This window comes from Eretmochelys imbricata, chromosome 4 (assembly GCF_965152235.1).
Source record: "Eretmochelys imbricata isolate rEreImb1 chromosome 4, rEreImb1.hap1, whole genome shotgun sequence".
Taxonomy (NCBI): Eukaryota; Metazoa; Chordata; order Testudines; family Cheloniidae; genus Eretmochelys; species Eretmochelys imbricata.
In genome coordinates this window covers 44047028-44060879 of record NC_135575.1, presented here as the reverse complement: position 1 = coordinate 44060879, position 13852 = coordinate 44047028, and the positions used below count along the sequence as shown (strand labels likewise).

The 13852-nt window shown below is 40.0% G+C and overlaps 1 long non-coding RNA gene across 1 annotated transcript in view; it reads right to left on the bottom strand.

The window, feature by feature from the left end:
* The window catches only part of LOC144263534 (uncharacterized), a 130849-nt gene that overhangs the window by 22753 nt on the left and 94244 nt on the right, over window positions 1-13852 (bottom strand). The window contains exon 4 of the long non-coding RNA XR_013345830.1: window positions 3487-3561. This is a non-coding gene — a long non-coding RNA (uncharacterized LOC144263534). The remainder of the gene's footprint in view (window positions 1-3486; window positions 3562-13852) is intronic.

The window sequence follows — 13852 nt, the reverse complement described above, 5'->3', positions numbered from 1 at the left end:
GGTGTTGTGGGCTGTGTGAGTACATTAGCCAAAGAGTTTTAGGTGTATGATCCTGAAAGAAAGCAGAGCCAGAGAGGCAGCCTCTCCTCAGATACAGTGATGACTAGAGGGACTCACCTAGGGATAGTTTAGCAAGGAAGCTACCTGTGTGCTCTCTGTTTCTGATCATGGAAAGAAGACTGTGTATATTTCTGTAAATAAATGGATTACATCAAGGATATCTGGGTCACTGATTTTTCACTCAAACAGAACCGACCTACAAGGCCCTGAATTTTGGTTTTCCACTTGTTCTAAGGGTCAACACTTTTATTTGCATTGCAGTAGTGCTTAGTCATGGAACAGGGCCTCATTGTGCTAGGCATCAGACACAAATGTAACAAGTAGACAGTCCCTACCCTGAAGAGCTTGCAGTTTAAGACAAAAGAGAAGGTGAGCACAAGGTAATAATGAGCCAGAACTGAGCAGCAGGAAAATCGTTGGTCACAGCACACAAGCTGCCTGTCACAGCACACCACATTTTCTGTAGGCACTGAGGAGAAGAGTTTTAAGGAAGAGTTAGAAGAAGAACAGTGAGGTGGCTTTGTAGATGTTTCCATAGAGCTCTTTCCATGCCTGATGGGCAGTCTGGGAGAAATAATAAAAGTGCTTGTTTGAAAATTTAAACAGATGTGCGAAAACTTCTGGCAGCACTGGCAGAGCAGAGGCAGGAGTGGACATCTCAATAGCCTAAAGAGATAATAGGTGGCGCAGGGACAAGTATTGAAGCATCTTGTAACAGGGCAACTTGCCCCTAAGGGCTGGAAGGCCTATGGCCAGCTAACCCTGATTACTAAGGAGCCACACCTGGGAGAGATCAGTTGCTTGCCCTATAAAGAGCGGCAGAAGGTTCCAGTGAAAAGGAGAATACTCAGGGATCAGAACTAGAAGTGAGCAGGTTCAAGCAGATTGTCCTGGGAACTCGGACTGGCACGGGCCTGCAAAATCAGGAAAGACCCCAGACTGGAAGGCTGGGAGGAGGAAGAACAACCTTTGTTTGGATAGACTTTATTTTGGGACTTTGCATTTTATGTGAAGTTTATTTCTATATTAATAAATGCAGGTCCCAAGGACAGGTATTCTTGACCACAAAAAGCCTGGGTGGCATGTTCAAATAAAACTTCAAGGCTGGACACTGAGGCAGGCTGCTTGTACTGTTACCCAAGGCCAGGAGGGGGCACGTGGGAGTTGACCTGCCTGGTCACAAATCTTAAAAGTGAAGACTAGTAGTTTGTGTTTCATCTGATGGAAAAGAGGGAGCCAGTAGATGGAGGCAAGGAGAGGGGTGATCTCAAAGCAATGAGCCAGGAAAGTGATCATTATAGCAGCATTCTGAATGGAGATGAACGAGGCAAGAGTGCATTTGTCTAGGCTGGAGACTTGTACCGGTGTAGTATTCAAGATGTGAAATGATGAGCATTTGGACTACACAGAGAGAATCTTGTGACGCTGAACCTGTTTACAGAGTACTTCAGCATATTGAAAAATGCGGATTTTCACTTTGTCTCCTGCATTGCCCTTAGGCATTTGTACATAGTGATTACTTTTAAAGCCTTAACTTCCAAAGGACCTCACTGACTTCAATAAGACTTGGATTGGCTGGCCATCACTGTATATCCCTGTGTCTCAGATGATTTTTCCACAAGCTGGACCACTGACAAACTTCTTGTCTCCATAGGAAATTTAGTTTCTCACTTAGAGATGTTTATTACAAGTACTTGGTTAGTAGCACAAGAAAAATGTCCCTGACACATGGATATTTTAATATAGCAAGTTTACTATTTTCCAACCGTATACCTCAACTGCTTACCACTATTACGTGCATTTCTTTGTTCAGATTGTGTTGATTAAGCATGAGCAGTATCACCCCCTTGATTTTCAGATCCAAGGGAGATTTTGCAAGCCTGACACTTAACACACACATCTTTTTACCTGCAAAGGAGCATGTCTGAAACTGAGATCATTGAGAAAATTTGTAGTTAAAAATGAACATATCTGATCTTTTTACTTGTGAAGGCATGTTTGAGATACAAAAATCAGAGTTAGTAACATGAGCTTCTCATGGCCATCTTTTCCAAAATGATTGTTCAGTGATAATCACACTCTAAATCTTTGTTAACACAAAATGCATGCAAAAGGGTTCTATTGTCTTTAATGCTTTCAGGTGGATTTTTCTGCCACAGATGAGGTGGCAGAAAACAGATGGGGCGAAACATCCACAAAAGTGCTAGTTCCTCATCTATTTTGCCACGGTCTGGGTCTATACCTAAAACTTAGGTCGTCCTAGCTATATCACTCAGGGCTGTGAAAAATTTCACAGCCTGTGAGATGTAGTTAGGTCAACCTGACCCCCACGGCTGATGCAGCTATGTCAACAGGAGAATTCTTCCATCAGACTCTCAAAAGGCAGGTGGATTTACTAAACAGGAAAAACCACTTCCCTCGCTTTAGTGTCTACACTATAGCAGCATAGCTGTAGTGTGCTGCTGTAGCATTTGTAGTATAGACATATCCGAGAAAGATTGTGGGTCTGTTTTGAATCTTTGAGTGGTCTCCTTCACATGCATAGGATTTAACTCATTCTATTGCTTCATTTTGGAGTATTGGCTGCGTGGGCACTGATCTTGCCCCTGCAGAAGGCCCAGGTGTGGTGCAGTTGGTGGGGTTCTGCTATGCAGGACAATGAGGGGAGACAGGATTTGTTGAACCCACACAGGCCCAAATGCTCTGCATTCTACAAATCTCACCTCTCTGGGGGCTCCTGGTATGTATCTTCATAGCAGCTAGAGTAGGAGTGGCCTGGGGGAAGAGACAGGCTGATGCCAGTGGATCTATCACTTGCAGAACAGAGGTGCAGGAGTGACTTCTTACAGCATGGGAAGACTATTCAGACCTCCCCATCCCAAAGTAATCCATTTTCGGTATGAAGAACCAGATTTAGCCCTCTAAAAGACCTACAGATATTTACATGGTTCTATGTTACTATCATACTTACAGTAGAAAATCAAGGATTAAAAACATGATACTAACATGGCACAGTAATGAATCTTCTATCTCCACATCAGAGAAATGCTCCCCTCTCTCCAATCAACTGATTATAGTATTTTATTTAAGCTTATTTCTATAAGGAAAGCATCTTGACTGTTAATCATAGAAATGAACATATTCATCCTTTTCTCTTTTGGAGGTCAAAGCAGGTTCACAGCATACCCTAAAACATTTCCATTGTTTTTGTTTCCACTGAATGCAAGGAAAATATGGCGTTGACTTAATTAAATAAAATAAAAGCAGAAGTAATTTTCATAAGTTAGATGAACAGATTTCACAGCTCAGAAATAAGGATGTCAAATGTGTCCAGCTTGTACAACCCTCCTACACAGAAACCACAAGGTCTCAATGATAAGTTACTGAAAGCACAGCATTCAGCTTTTTGTCCACGACTACAATTACCAAATGGGTATTCTTGCTTGCAGTGCAGTGTCTGATCACACAGTCGTTTTTCCAAGGTTCGCTTAAAATGCTGATCTGTGAAAAAAAAAAAACCTCATTATGCAAAGCAACTACCCTGTATAGCTTTTTAATTTTTTAAAAAATATATATGTGCACACACTTTAAAAGGATCAGTGCAGAAGATCTTAAAAGAAGCCATTTTCCAGGGATGCCACACAGGATTTGTCATCTTAAAGGAGGGTACATTTGGATACAACCACCTTCAGAATGTTACCTTAACTGCCCAAAGCAAAGAAACAGGGCTTGATTACTCATAAAATTTGTGCCACTTTAACTATACCAGTATAGGTAAGTGGTACAACCCCCATAGTGTGAGTGAAGTTATTGGTATAAAGGTGCATTATACCTATACAGCCACTCCTATATGGGACATGGAATAACTCTACTGGTATAAGGCATCTTTTTACTGGTATAACTGTGTCCACACTAGGGTTTTTGCTAATATAACTACATCAGTTAAAAAACAAAACAAAACAACCCACACCTGTAACCAACAAAGTTACGCCAATAAAATTTCAAGTATGATGGGGAGATAGGCCTCTAAGTTATGGCATTTCTGTACCTTCTTCCTTAAAGAAATTGTATCAGGTCAAATTTGGCTCCAAATTTAAATTTAGTAAAAAGTTAGGGGCCTGATTCTGCTCTCATTTGCAGTTAAATACCATTAACACAAAATCACTCCTGATTTACACCAGCATGAGAAGACAGTTGAACCAGAGACTTTACAAAACCCAAGACAAATAGAAATGTTGCCATGGTTTTTAAAATTCCAATATAAAGGATTTTTTTTAATTTAAGCTCCAGCATTTACAATCTAAAGACAGCATCTCCATGCTAATGCATGAGAACAAGAAAGTGATTCCAAGTAGGACTAAAAGTGACGTTCATTAATCATGCAAAAAAGCACAATAGTCAAAAACTAAATTAGATTTTTAAAATTAGTTTTAATTTTAAATAACCTATAATGTAGCTGTAAATCTTCATCCAAAACCCATTAAAGCCAATGGAAAGATTCCCAGATTTCAATGGATACTGGATCAGGCCCTATATAAGGATTGCCTGTCAGTCTTGAATCTAAAATTTCATGGTATTTCTTGGCTTCAGGTTTTTAACATAGAAGTCATTTTCTTGTAAATGTAGTTTCTTTTGTTTCTTTCTGTCAGTGAATAAAACAAAGGCAACCCTCTTGTAATTCTGACCCAGTCTGTTCACCATACATGCCTTAGTCCAATAAGAAAAGAACATTTCTATCAACTGTATTTAAAACAGATTTCTTGTTGTGTTCTTACTTTACACCATACTGAGTTGCATTCTAATATACTATGTCATTACTCTTTACAAGATACATAATACTGATTCTGAATGGAGTTTTCAGTATGTGTATTATTCTAAGAGAACTCTTAGGTAGCAGTAAGATAGTGTGTTGTTCAGGGTAGCTTGACTGATGACATCTCTACTTCATGAGAAGGGCTGAAGATCTCCAGAACAATTAAAATACCCCAAGTACAACAGTCCATGAGAAAGTAATCCTTTCAGTATGGAGGAAGGAGGGGCTCCTCTCTATCAATTATCTCCCCATCAGTCCCAATCCCATTGTTTGGGGACTGGCCAAATTCCAGTTCCCACTATTATATTCTGCTTCCATAAAATTTCCCATGGAAGTGTTATAGTGTTCTTCACTTCCTGTCCTAAAATGTTATATTACATTTCAGAGGTGGCTGCACTTTAACTGTGGTGAAAATTATTACTACCGTACTAAGTGTTTGTGATATTTTACGGCACACACAGTAAAACTTGGTTCTTGCACTATGAAGGTTATAACCTGACAAATATACCATATGGGAACACAGTTCAGGAATGAGAAAGTTCAAAGATATTATTGATGAAGAGATCAATATGAGAATGCTTCTTGAAATAAGCAAATTTTAACAGATGTGTAAAGAGAAAGGGAAAAGGTGCATGTCACCCAGGAAGCATGAGGCTGTTCCAAGACTTAGGACTTGTCTAAACAGGGACACTCAGCAAAATTAATCTGAATTAACTTTTAAAGTGGGTTAGTAGTTAAACTGCACTCAGAATTAAAGTGGCTTTAAATCAATTTAGTTTAATTCACTTTGGAAGTGGGCTAAACAGGAATAAGGCATTCTTGTTCTGGAATAATAGCGTCCACACATGGAGTTGTTCAGGAATAGCATTGTGCTTTAAATTAATATCCCCCTTGAATCTGAATTCACTTTCAAGTGTAGATAAACCTTAAGGAGTGGCATAAAATTAGGTTCAAAACCAAGTGGTTGAAAAGGAGACAAAGTGAACAGCCAGGAGAGAAAGTGTGGATGCATACAGCAGTGGTGGAGGGTGAAATGAAAGAAAAATAATGAGAATTTTGAAGATGCCCAGGGTATGTAGCTTATCTATCAATGCTCAGTCCTGCAAATGCACATGGGAGTAGGCCCATTAACTTTAGTGGAACTAATCTTGTGAATAGTTATGCATGTGCATATTGGGCCAAAAAATTTGTTGCATACTCTGGACTCTTGATGTAAAAGATATTTTATAAATGTAAGCTACTATTACTACTAATTGCTGCAGCCGTGTTCTTTCTTATTGACAAGAAACAAAATATAAAGTCATACTGCACACCTCTGCTAAACAGATAAATACTAGGATAATCAAGTTGCACACAAACCAAACATTCATCACAAAATTGGAAAGTGTCCATGGGACTTTATATTCATATGACATCGTCACAAGGCCTGCTCTTACCAAAGATAACACAAAATAAATTAACAGGATTGTGATCTAAGCAAGTACAGAATTATGTAAACAGTGCTGTAAAACAATGTTTTTCCTTGAACAGGGAGCTCTTTTTTACATATGTCATAGAAGATTAGGGTTGGAAGAGACCTGAGGAGGTCATCTAGTCCAACCCCTGCTCAAAGCAGGACCAACCCCCCAAGCTGGGCCTTAATAACCTCTAAGGATGGAGATTCCACCACCTCCCTAGGTAACCCATTCCAGTGCTTCACCATCCTCCTAGTGAAAGAGTTTTTCCTAATATCCAACCCTAGACCTCTCCCACTGCAACTTGAGGCCATTGCTTCTTGTTTTGTCATCTGCCAACACTGAGAACAGTCTAGCTCCATCCTCTTTGGAACCCCCTTTCAGGTAGTTGAAGGCTTCTATCAAATCCCCCCTCACTCTTCTCTTCTGCAGACTAAACAAGCCCAGTTCCCTCAGCCTCTCCTTGTAAGTCATGTGTCCCAGCCCCCTAATCATTTTTGTTCCCCTGCGCCCCCGCTGGACTCCCTCCAATTTGTCCACATCCTTTCTGTAGTGGGAGGCCCAAAACTGGATGCAATACTCCAGATGTGGCCTCACCAGTGCCGAATAGAGGGGAATAATCACTTCCCTCGATGTGCTGGCAATGCTCCTACTAATGCAGCCCAATATGCCATTAGTGTTCTTGGTAACAAGGGCACACTGCTGACTCATATCCAGCTTCTCGTCCATTGAAACCCCCAGGTCCTTTTCTGTAGTACTGCTGCTTAGCCCCCAGCCTATAGCAGTGCATGGGATTCTTCCATCCTAAGTGCAGGTCTCTGCACTTGTCTTAAACCTCATCAGATTTCTTTTCACCCAATCCTCTAATTTGTCTAGGTCACTCTGGACCCTATCCCTATCCTCCAGCATATCTACCTCTCCCCCCAGCTTAGCGTCGTCCGCAAACCTGCTGAGGGTGCAATCCATCCCATCATCCAGATCATTAATGAAGATGTTGAACAAAACCAGCCCCAGGACCGACCCTTTGGGCACTCCGCTTGATACCATCTGCCACGTAGGCATTGAGCCATTGATCACTACCCATTGAGCCCGACGATCTAGACAGCTTTCTATCCACCTTATAGTCCATTCATCCAATCCATACTTTTTTAACTTGCTGGCAAGAATACTGTGGGAGACGGTATCAAAAGCTTTGATAAAGTCAGGGTTTTTCATGTCCACCGCTTTCCCGATATTCACAGAGCCAGTTATCTCATCATAGAAGGTAATCAGGTTGGTCAGGCATGACTTGCCCTTGGTGAATCTATGTTCACTGTTCCTGATCACCTTTTTCTCCTCCAAATGCTTCAGAATGGATTCCTGGAGGACCTGCTCCATGATTTTTCCAGGGACTGAGGTCATGTTACTATAATTTTTACATTGCCTATTTTTTGCACTAAAGTTTAGTGGTACTGTATCTAAAGCCTAACTGCAATGGAGAACAACAAATTACTAGGTAAACTTAAATGATATTCATCAGTGCAAGTGTAAGATATTTATTTTCAAATATGGTAAGAGAGAGAATGTTTAACTCAATGCAAAAGTTCCCACAATCAGTCTTGGTACAAGTCCAGCCTGTGTTCATGTGGTTTGTTAGAACTTTTTTATGTCCACAAAGGGCCAGCCTTTAAAGCCCACTGAAGTCAGTAGGAGTCTGACTTTAGTAGACTTTAGAGACCATGCCTTAATTGTCTATGTTGCAATGAAACTTGACTGTGAAAGTTGAGTGGGTACAAATCTAAATCTTTTTCAACTTCAGGACCTGCAGCTTAGTTGTGTGAATTGACTGACCTACTGTATTACAGAAAAGCCTTGCTTCAAGTTTGAATTGCTTCCATGCACAAGTAGTATTTCAGTATTAGTTCCCACACAGTGTAGAATTTTTTCTAGGCTGCTGTTTGGGGAGTTTTTCATACCTGGGCCTGATGCATTTGGGTAAATCTCATGGTGGAAGTTGCATTGTATTTTGCCTTGATCCTGGATTGGTCAAGTCTTTTCTGGATTAAGAGGGGCACCTGAGGTCACTTTTCAGTCGGTTCTTCAGATTGAGAAGAGACAAGACCAGAGCATGCATAGCTTCCTCAGCATTGGCAACCCTGCAGACGGGCAGTTCCACTTGCAAACCTTGGAGACTGACTGCCCAGACGTTGGACCAGATTCACCAGTACGCTCTGGGTTCTTTGTGCCAATCTGGTGAGGCAATGCAGCCATAAACCTTGCTTAATGCACTTGTTAAACTTCTACAAATTCTTTGCATCAGCAGTGTGGTGGAAAACAGGCTATACCAATAAATATGGCCCACTGGCTTTACTTTATTAAAACCATACCTGTGAGTAAACAGAGATTAGGAAGTGGGCAGCTGGAATGCAGGTCCACACCGAGGATACTGCCAATGACTGCAGAGATTTCTTGTCAGATCCTGAAACTGATGAAGATGCTGAAATGGTGACTGTAAATAAAGGAGCTGAAGAGGAAGAGCTTATGTGGACTGAAGTAAAGAGATAATAGATTTTCTGCAGAGGAGGAACAATAGGCTTCCATACACCATGATGACTATGGACATGAAGCTCCCACATTAAAATTGCTTCCCATTGTAGTACACACAAAGTGCTCATGCTGTACAAACTGGTGGGACTGGCAAATAAAGAGTAAACAGCAAGCATGAAATGGGGTGGTAGTAATTCTGACACTGACCTCCATCCAAGCCATTGGCAGCATTCGAATGCTACAGCGAGAGGCACAGCATGACTAAATCACACCTCCAGATCAGCAGCACCAGCACCCCTTTGCAACAGGCGCATTTCTGAAAATTCTAAAGAATCTTTGGACTCAATATTCCATCTGCTGTCAAACTACTTCCATGTAAGTGACACCACACACACCAAACATAATTTCCAACACAACATGTGCTGCTGGTTAATTCTTATTTAAACTTACACCTGAATATTAGGGCACAGTGTTGAGTCTTAATTCTCAATCCTAGTTTGACAGTTAACTGACGAGTTTTACATGTGAAGTATGGGCAGGAGCTCCTAGGTAGAGCCCCCACCCCCACCCCCAAAATGTTCCTGCCCCACATAATTCAGAGAGGTAGGAAAGAGCCTGTTATTTTTTTCAGACTCCATTTACATTCAATTGAAAAACAGACTCCTGGCACCACATTGTTAATAAAAGACTTGATAAAGACCAGAATATTTTTCCAGTTGCCATAGTTGTTGCCTCTAGGAAATGAAAACCTGTATGCTTTGGCATGTACAAAGGGACAGTGTGAAGCTTAATTCTTAATTCTAAAACCTAATTTATCCTGAAGTGTGAAGCTTAATTCTTAATTCTAAAACCTAATTTATCCTGAAGAGAGACCTTAGTGTGTCTGTTTTCAAAAGAGCTACAGTTGGAATTTATCTAGGTTCTTATATGCCCTCCAGCATTGTAGTACCTTAGCATCTTCCGCAGATAATTAATTTTTCCCACACACAGCCCTATGAGGCAGGGAAATAAAGTAATCTGTTTTACAGATGCGGGAACTGAGGCAGAGAATGATCACAACTTGTCTAAGCTTACACAGGAGGCCTGTGGCAGAACGGAAAATTGAACCCTGATTGCCTAAATCCAAATCCAAAGCCTAACATAAGACTATTATTCCTGTAGTCTGTATAGTTTTGCATTGCTGTATGTACTATGTTAATTTCTCAATACTTATATCCTCACATTTCCCAGCTACCTTTATTCTACATTTTATATTTAATATAATTCCAAATTAGGAACTTGGTTTTCCTTATTTTTACATTTTCTTTCAGGCTCTCTTTTCAAAATAATGTTAGTAACTCAAAATAACCCGCTGCCCCCCCTTCTCACCTCCTGCCCCCAAAAACACAATACCCACAGCAACAAAAATAAAAGATAGAGAAAGTGGTAGTAAGAAAATAGTAGACTGAATTTTTGCAACTGTTAAATATTTTAAAGACCACTGTTTTCTTGGTCTCTTTGTTACACAGTAGTTCTTTTGCCCCAGTCTCCCACTTTGAAACACAGTACCCTCTCCTCACTTTTTCCCCAACCCCTTGTGGTATAGATGAAACGCCACAGAATTCTTTGAAAGCAACTCTGTACATTTGCAGTTGTAACTGGTTGAATCGTATCTAACCCAGCAATGACTAAGCTATAGGAAAAGCCTTTTCAGTTATAATGTAAAGGAAAATGTGGGTGGGGGAACTGGGCCTTCTGGGTCTAACTCATTTAAAATTTGGATAGTAAGTGACAATCATCAAGAGGAAAGAGGAAGACAACTCTCAGCCATGGATCTGAGGTTTTTCAGAATTCCATTGTCTGGCAGTTCCCCCTGTCCCTGACTGGTGATGTAATTCTAGAGAGAGTGCAATTATTTGACTCAGCATGTTCCTAAGCCACAAGAAAAAGAAGTGACGTACATAAAAAGCACAGTACTCACTCTTATCAGATGAGGAGGACAGCAAGGAGTTTTCCCCGCTGTATGAACACAAGGGAAGTTCTTTGTCCTTGCTTTTTTTTTTTTTTTCACTTGCTACATGTGCCATTTTGCAAATGACCAAAATGTATTGCTGACCATGTCCCTTAACATAAAATAGACTCCACTCCAGAGAAATGGCATGAGACAATTATCTGCTCCATTGCCAAACACATATTACTTAGCTTCCCATTCTTGTTCTTTAGCATTCATCATAGCTGTTTTAAGTGGTCATAGATTACAGTTAGAAATGGGCTGGGTTGAGACACCCATCCAAACACGATACCCACAATATCCTCAAACTACTCCACTGGACCAGCAAACTACTAGTGAAGTCTGTCATGCTTTTATTGCCCATGGGTTAGGCTGTACATCTGCTATTACATAGTTGAGTTTCACTGTAATAAATTATGCTCTCACCACTATCAGCTGTCACATAAAGACTCTTTAATCTATATGCCTTTTTCTCTTTACATCATGAAGGACCTTCTGCAATGCAATGTGATACCAAAAGGTTCACTATACCTAAAACTACATATTGGCTAGCAGATCATCACTGGGGTTTTCAGCCATATCTCCATTCTGCAAATTCATTAAAAACACCTACATTTAAAGGGATAAGCATAATAGGATATCCCCATTAAAATATAAAGTTTATAAATGCTCAACCATCCTTGAAATTATTTTGAACGAAAACAATTAATTTTAAATCACTCACAACGGCCATGAATTTAGATTGGAGTGCCTAATGCTGCTTTATTGTACTGTGATTATTTGTTAACTTCCTTTGAACAGATTGTCTGAACCACACGGATATGGTTAATTTTTTAAATCTTTTAATTATGTGATCTTGGTCAGGTCACTTTATTGTTTTATTACTCAGATTGTACCTCTAGAAATGTCATAGCCTTAGGACCCATTCATCAAGTGAACAGGCATGGGATTAGGCTCCTGGCTTTGATCGCTCTTAGAAAATATCCAAGCATATTAATTCTGAGAATTGCTACATGTCAGTCTGAGAGATGGTCAGGAGGTGGGTAAAACCCTCATCGTAATGTAGCCACACATCTCAATACACTCCTAGGTTTGAAAGCCAAACAGCCGATCTCAAAGTTTCATTTATTTCAAACCTCTAGGGATTCATTCAAGGGTAAGACACAAAATCATCCACATGGAATAAAAGAAAATAACTCTAACATTCAATGTACACAGTAAGTCCATCAACAACAGAAACTACTTGTAAATACAGTTCTTGCCTGGCTCCAAGTTCAGTCTTATAACTGGCATTTATAGGAAGCAGAGTTCAGCATAAACATGAAACAACGTTCAAACTTAGACAGTAAGCAGCAGCCAGTGTGTTGCACTGAGACTCAAAGCTCCTGAGCCTGTCTTGTGATTAGCATGTTTAACAGAATACTTCAGAAAAGGAGTACTTGTGGCACCTAATTTATGGCTAACAAATTTAGTGGCTAATTAATTAATTTGCAGCTAACAAATTTATTTAGTCTCTAAGGTGCCACAAGTACTCCTTTTCTTTTTGCGAATACAGACTAACACGGCTGCTACTCTGAAACCTGTCAGAATACTTCAGAAATTTCTTCACTAACTGTACCAAATATTATTTCCACAGTGAATGAGAGGGGAGAATGGAAGTGTGTACAGCACTCCACAGCATCTTGGATGTTTTTGATTTTGTTTTACTGACTATTATGCTATGCTAAATAACCTGCTCACTATTGAAACAGCCATTGCTGAGATCTCATTAGGGCTGCATAAATGCATTATAAGACCCTAGATAGCAAGGGATGTTTTACTTTGTTTCCTTTAGTGAAAATTTCTATCAGAAAAATGTTTTGTAAAATGTTTTCATTGTTATAGCTGACACCGATAAGGATTTGTTTTGTTTGTTTTTTGGTTCTGTTTTTGAAAGTTTGAGCAAATTCCACTTGCCCATTCCAAGGTGTATGTAGATTTAAAAGTACTAATTTGAGCCTGATCCAAGGTTTACTGAAGTCAATGGCAATCTTTCCATCATTTTCCAAAGGCTTTGAGTCTCAGCCTTTGTACATGCATAACTCAAAAAGGACTGAATTATCAAGATGAAGTTGAAACTTTCCAGGTGACTACTCCTCACTGCAAAAGAAAATTTAAAATAATTGAGTTATACGCAATTAAAAATCAATTTTTCCCATGTTTAGCATGGCATTACCACTAAATTTAGAGTTCCTATACTATTTATGGGATTATGGAATACCATAATCACAATGTTTGTTAGCTAAATAGGTGTGGGTCTCTAATACTTTTCTATTGTAAAGCCTCTGGACACAGCCATGGGGGGCTTTACAGATCACAAGCAACAACTGGAACTGCACCCAGCAACATACTGGTGGACAGTGCTATCTCTGATGCCCCCATGTAATACACGTATTTTATTGTGCAGAGCAACAAAAATAAGTGGGCAGTCACATTTTGCATTAGCTGAAGGTTCTGAGAGGTCTTTAAGTGTTGTTCCATGCAGAGCACATTGCAGTAATACAACTGCATGGAAAACTGACAAATACCTAACAATGGTGTGGTTATATATGACAAACCAGATGAAGATTTAAAAAGCCATTCTTTGCTACTGTTATCTATGAATTCTGGACCAGCTGATGGGGCAAGCAGACCTCCAAATTGTGGTTCTCCCTGAAAAAAACACCCAACAGAGGGCGTTTTTTTCTGGAGGTTCATTTTACCCCCATCCCAACAGCATCACCTGTGTCTGGACTGAGATCCAACTCACTTTGATCCAAATTGCTATCTCAGCCACGCAATGGGAGAACAAAGAAATTGCATATCTGATCCATTAAAAAGGAAACACAGATCTAGGTATCATCTGCATATTGATAGCACTAAATGGTCTCACCATCTCCCACCACAAACACATTGAAAAACTAAGGTGGCAAAACAGGACCCTTTAGAATTCCACATGAGAGCTATAGGGTAGATAAAAAACAGCCCAAT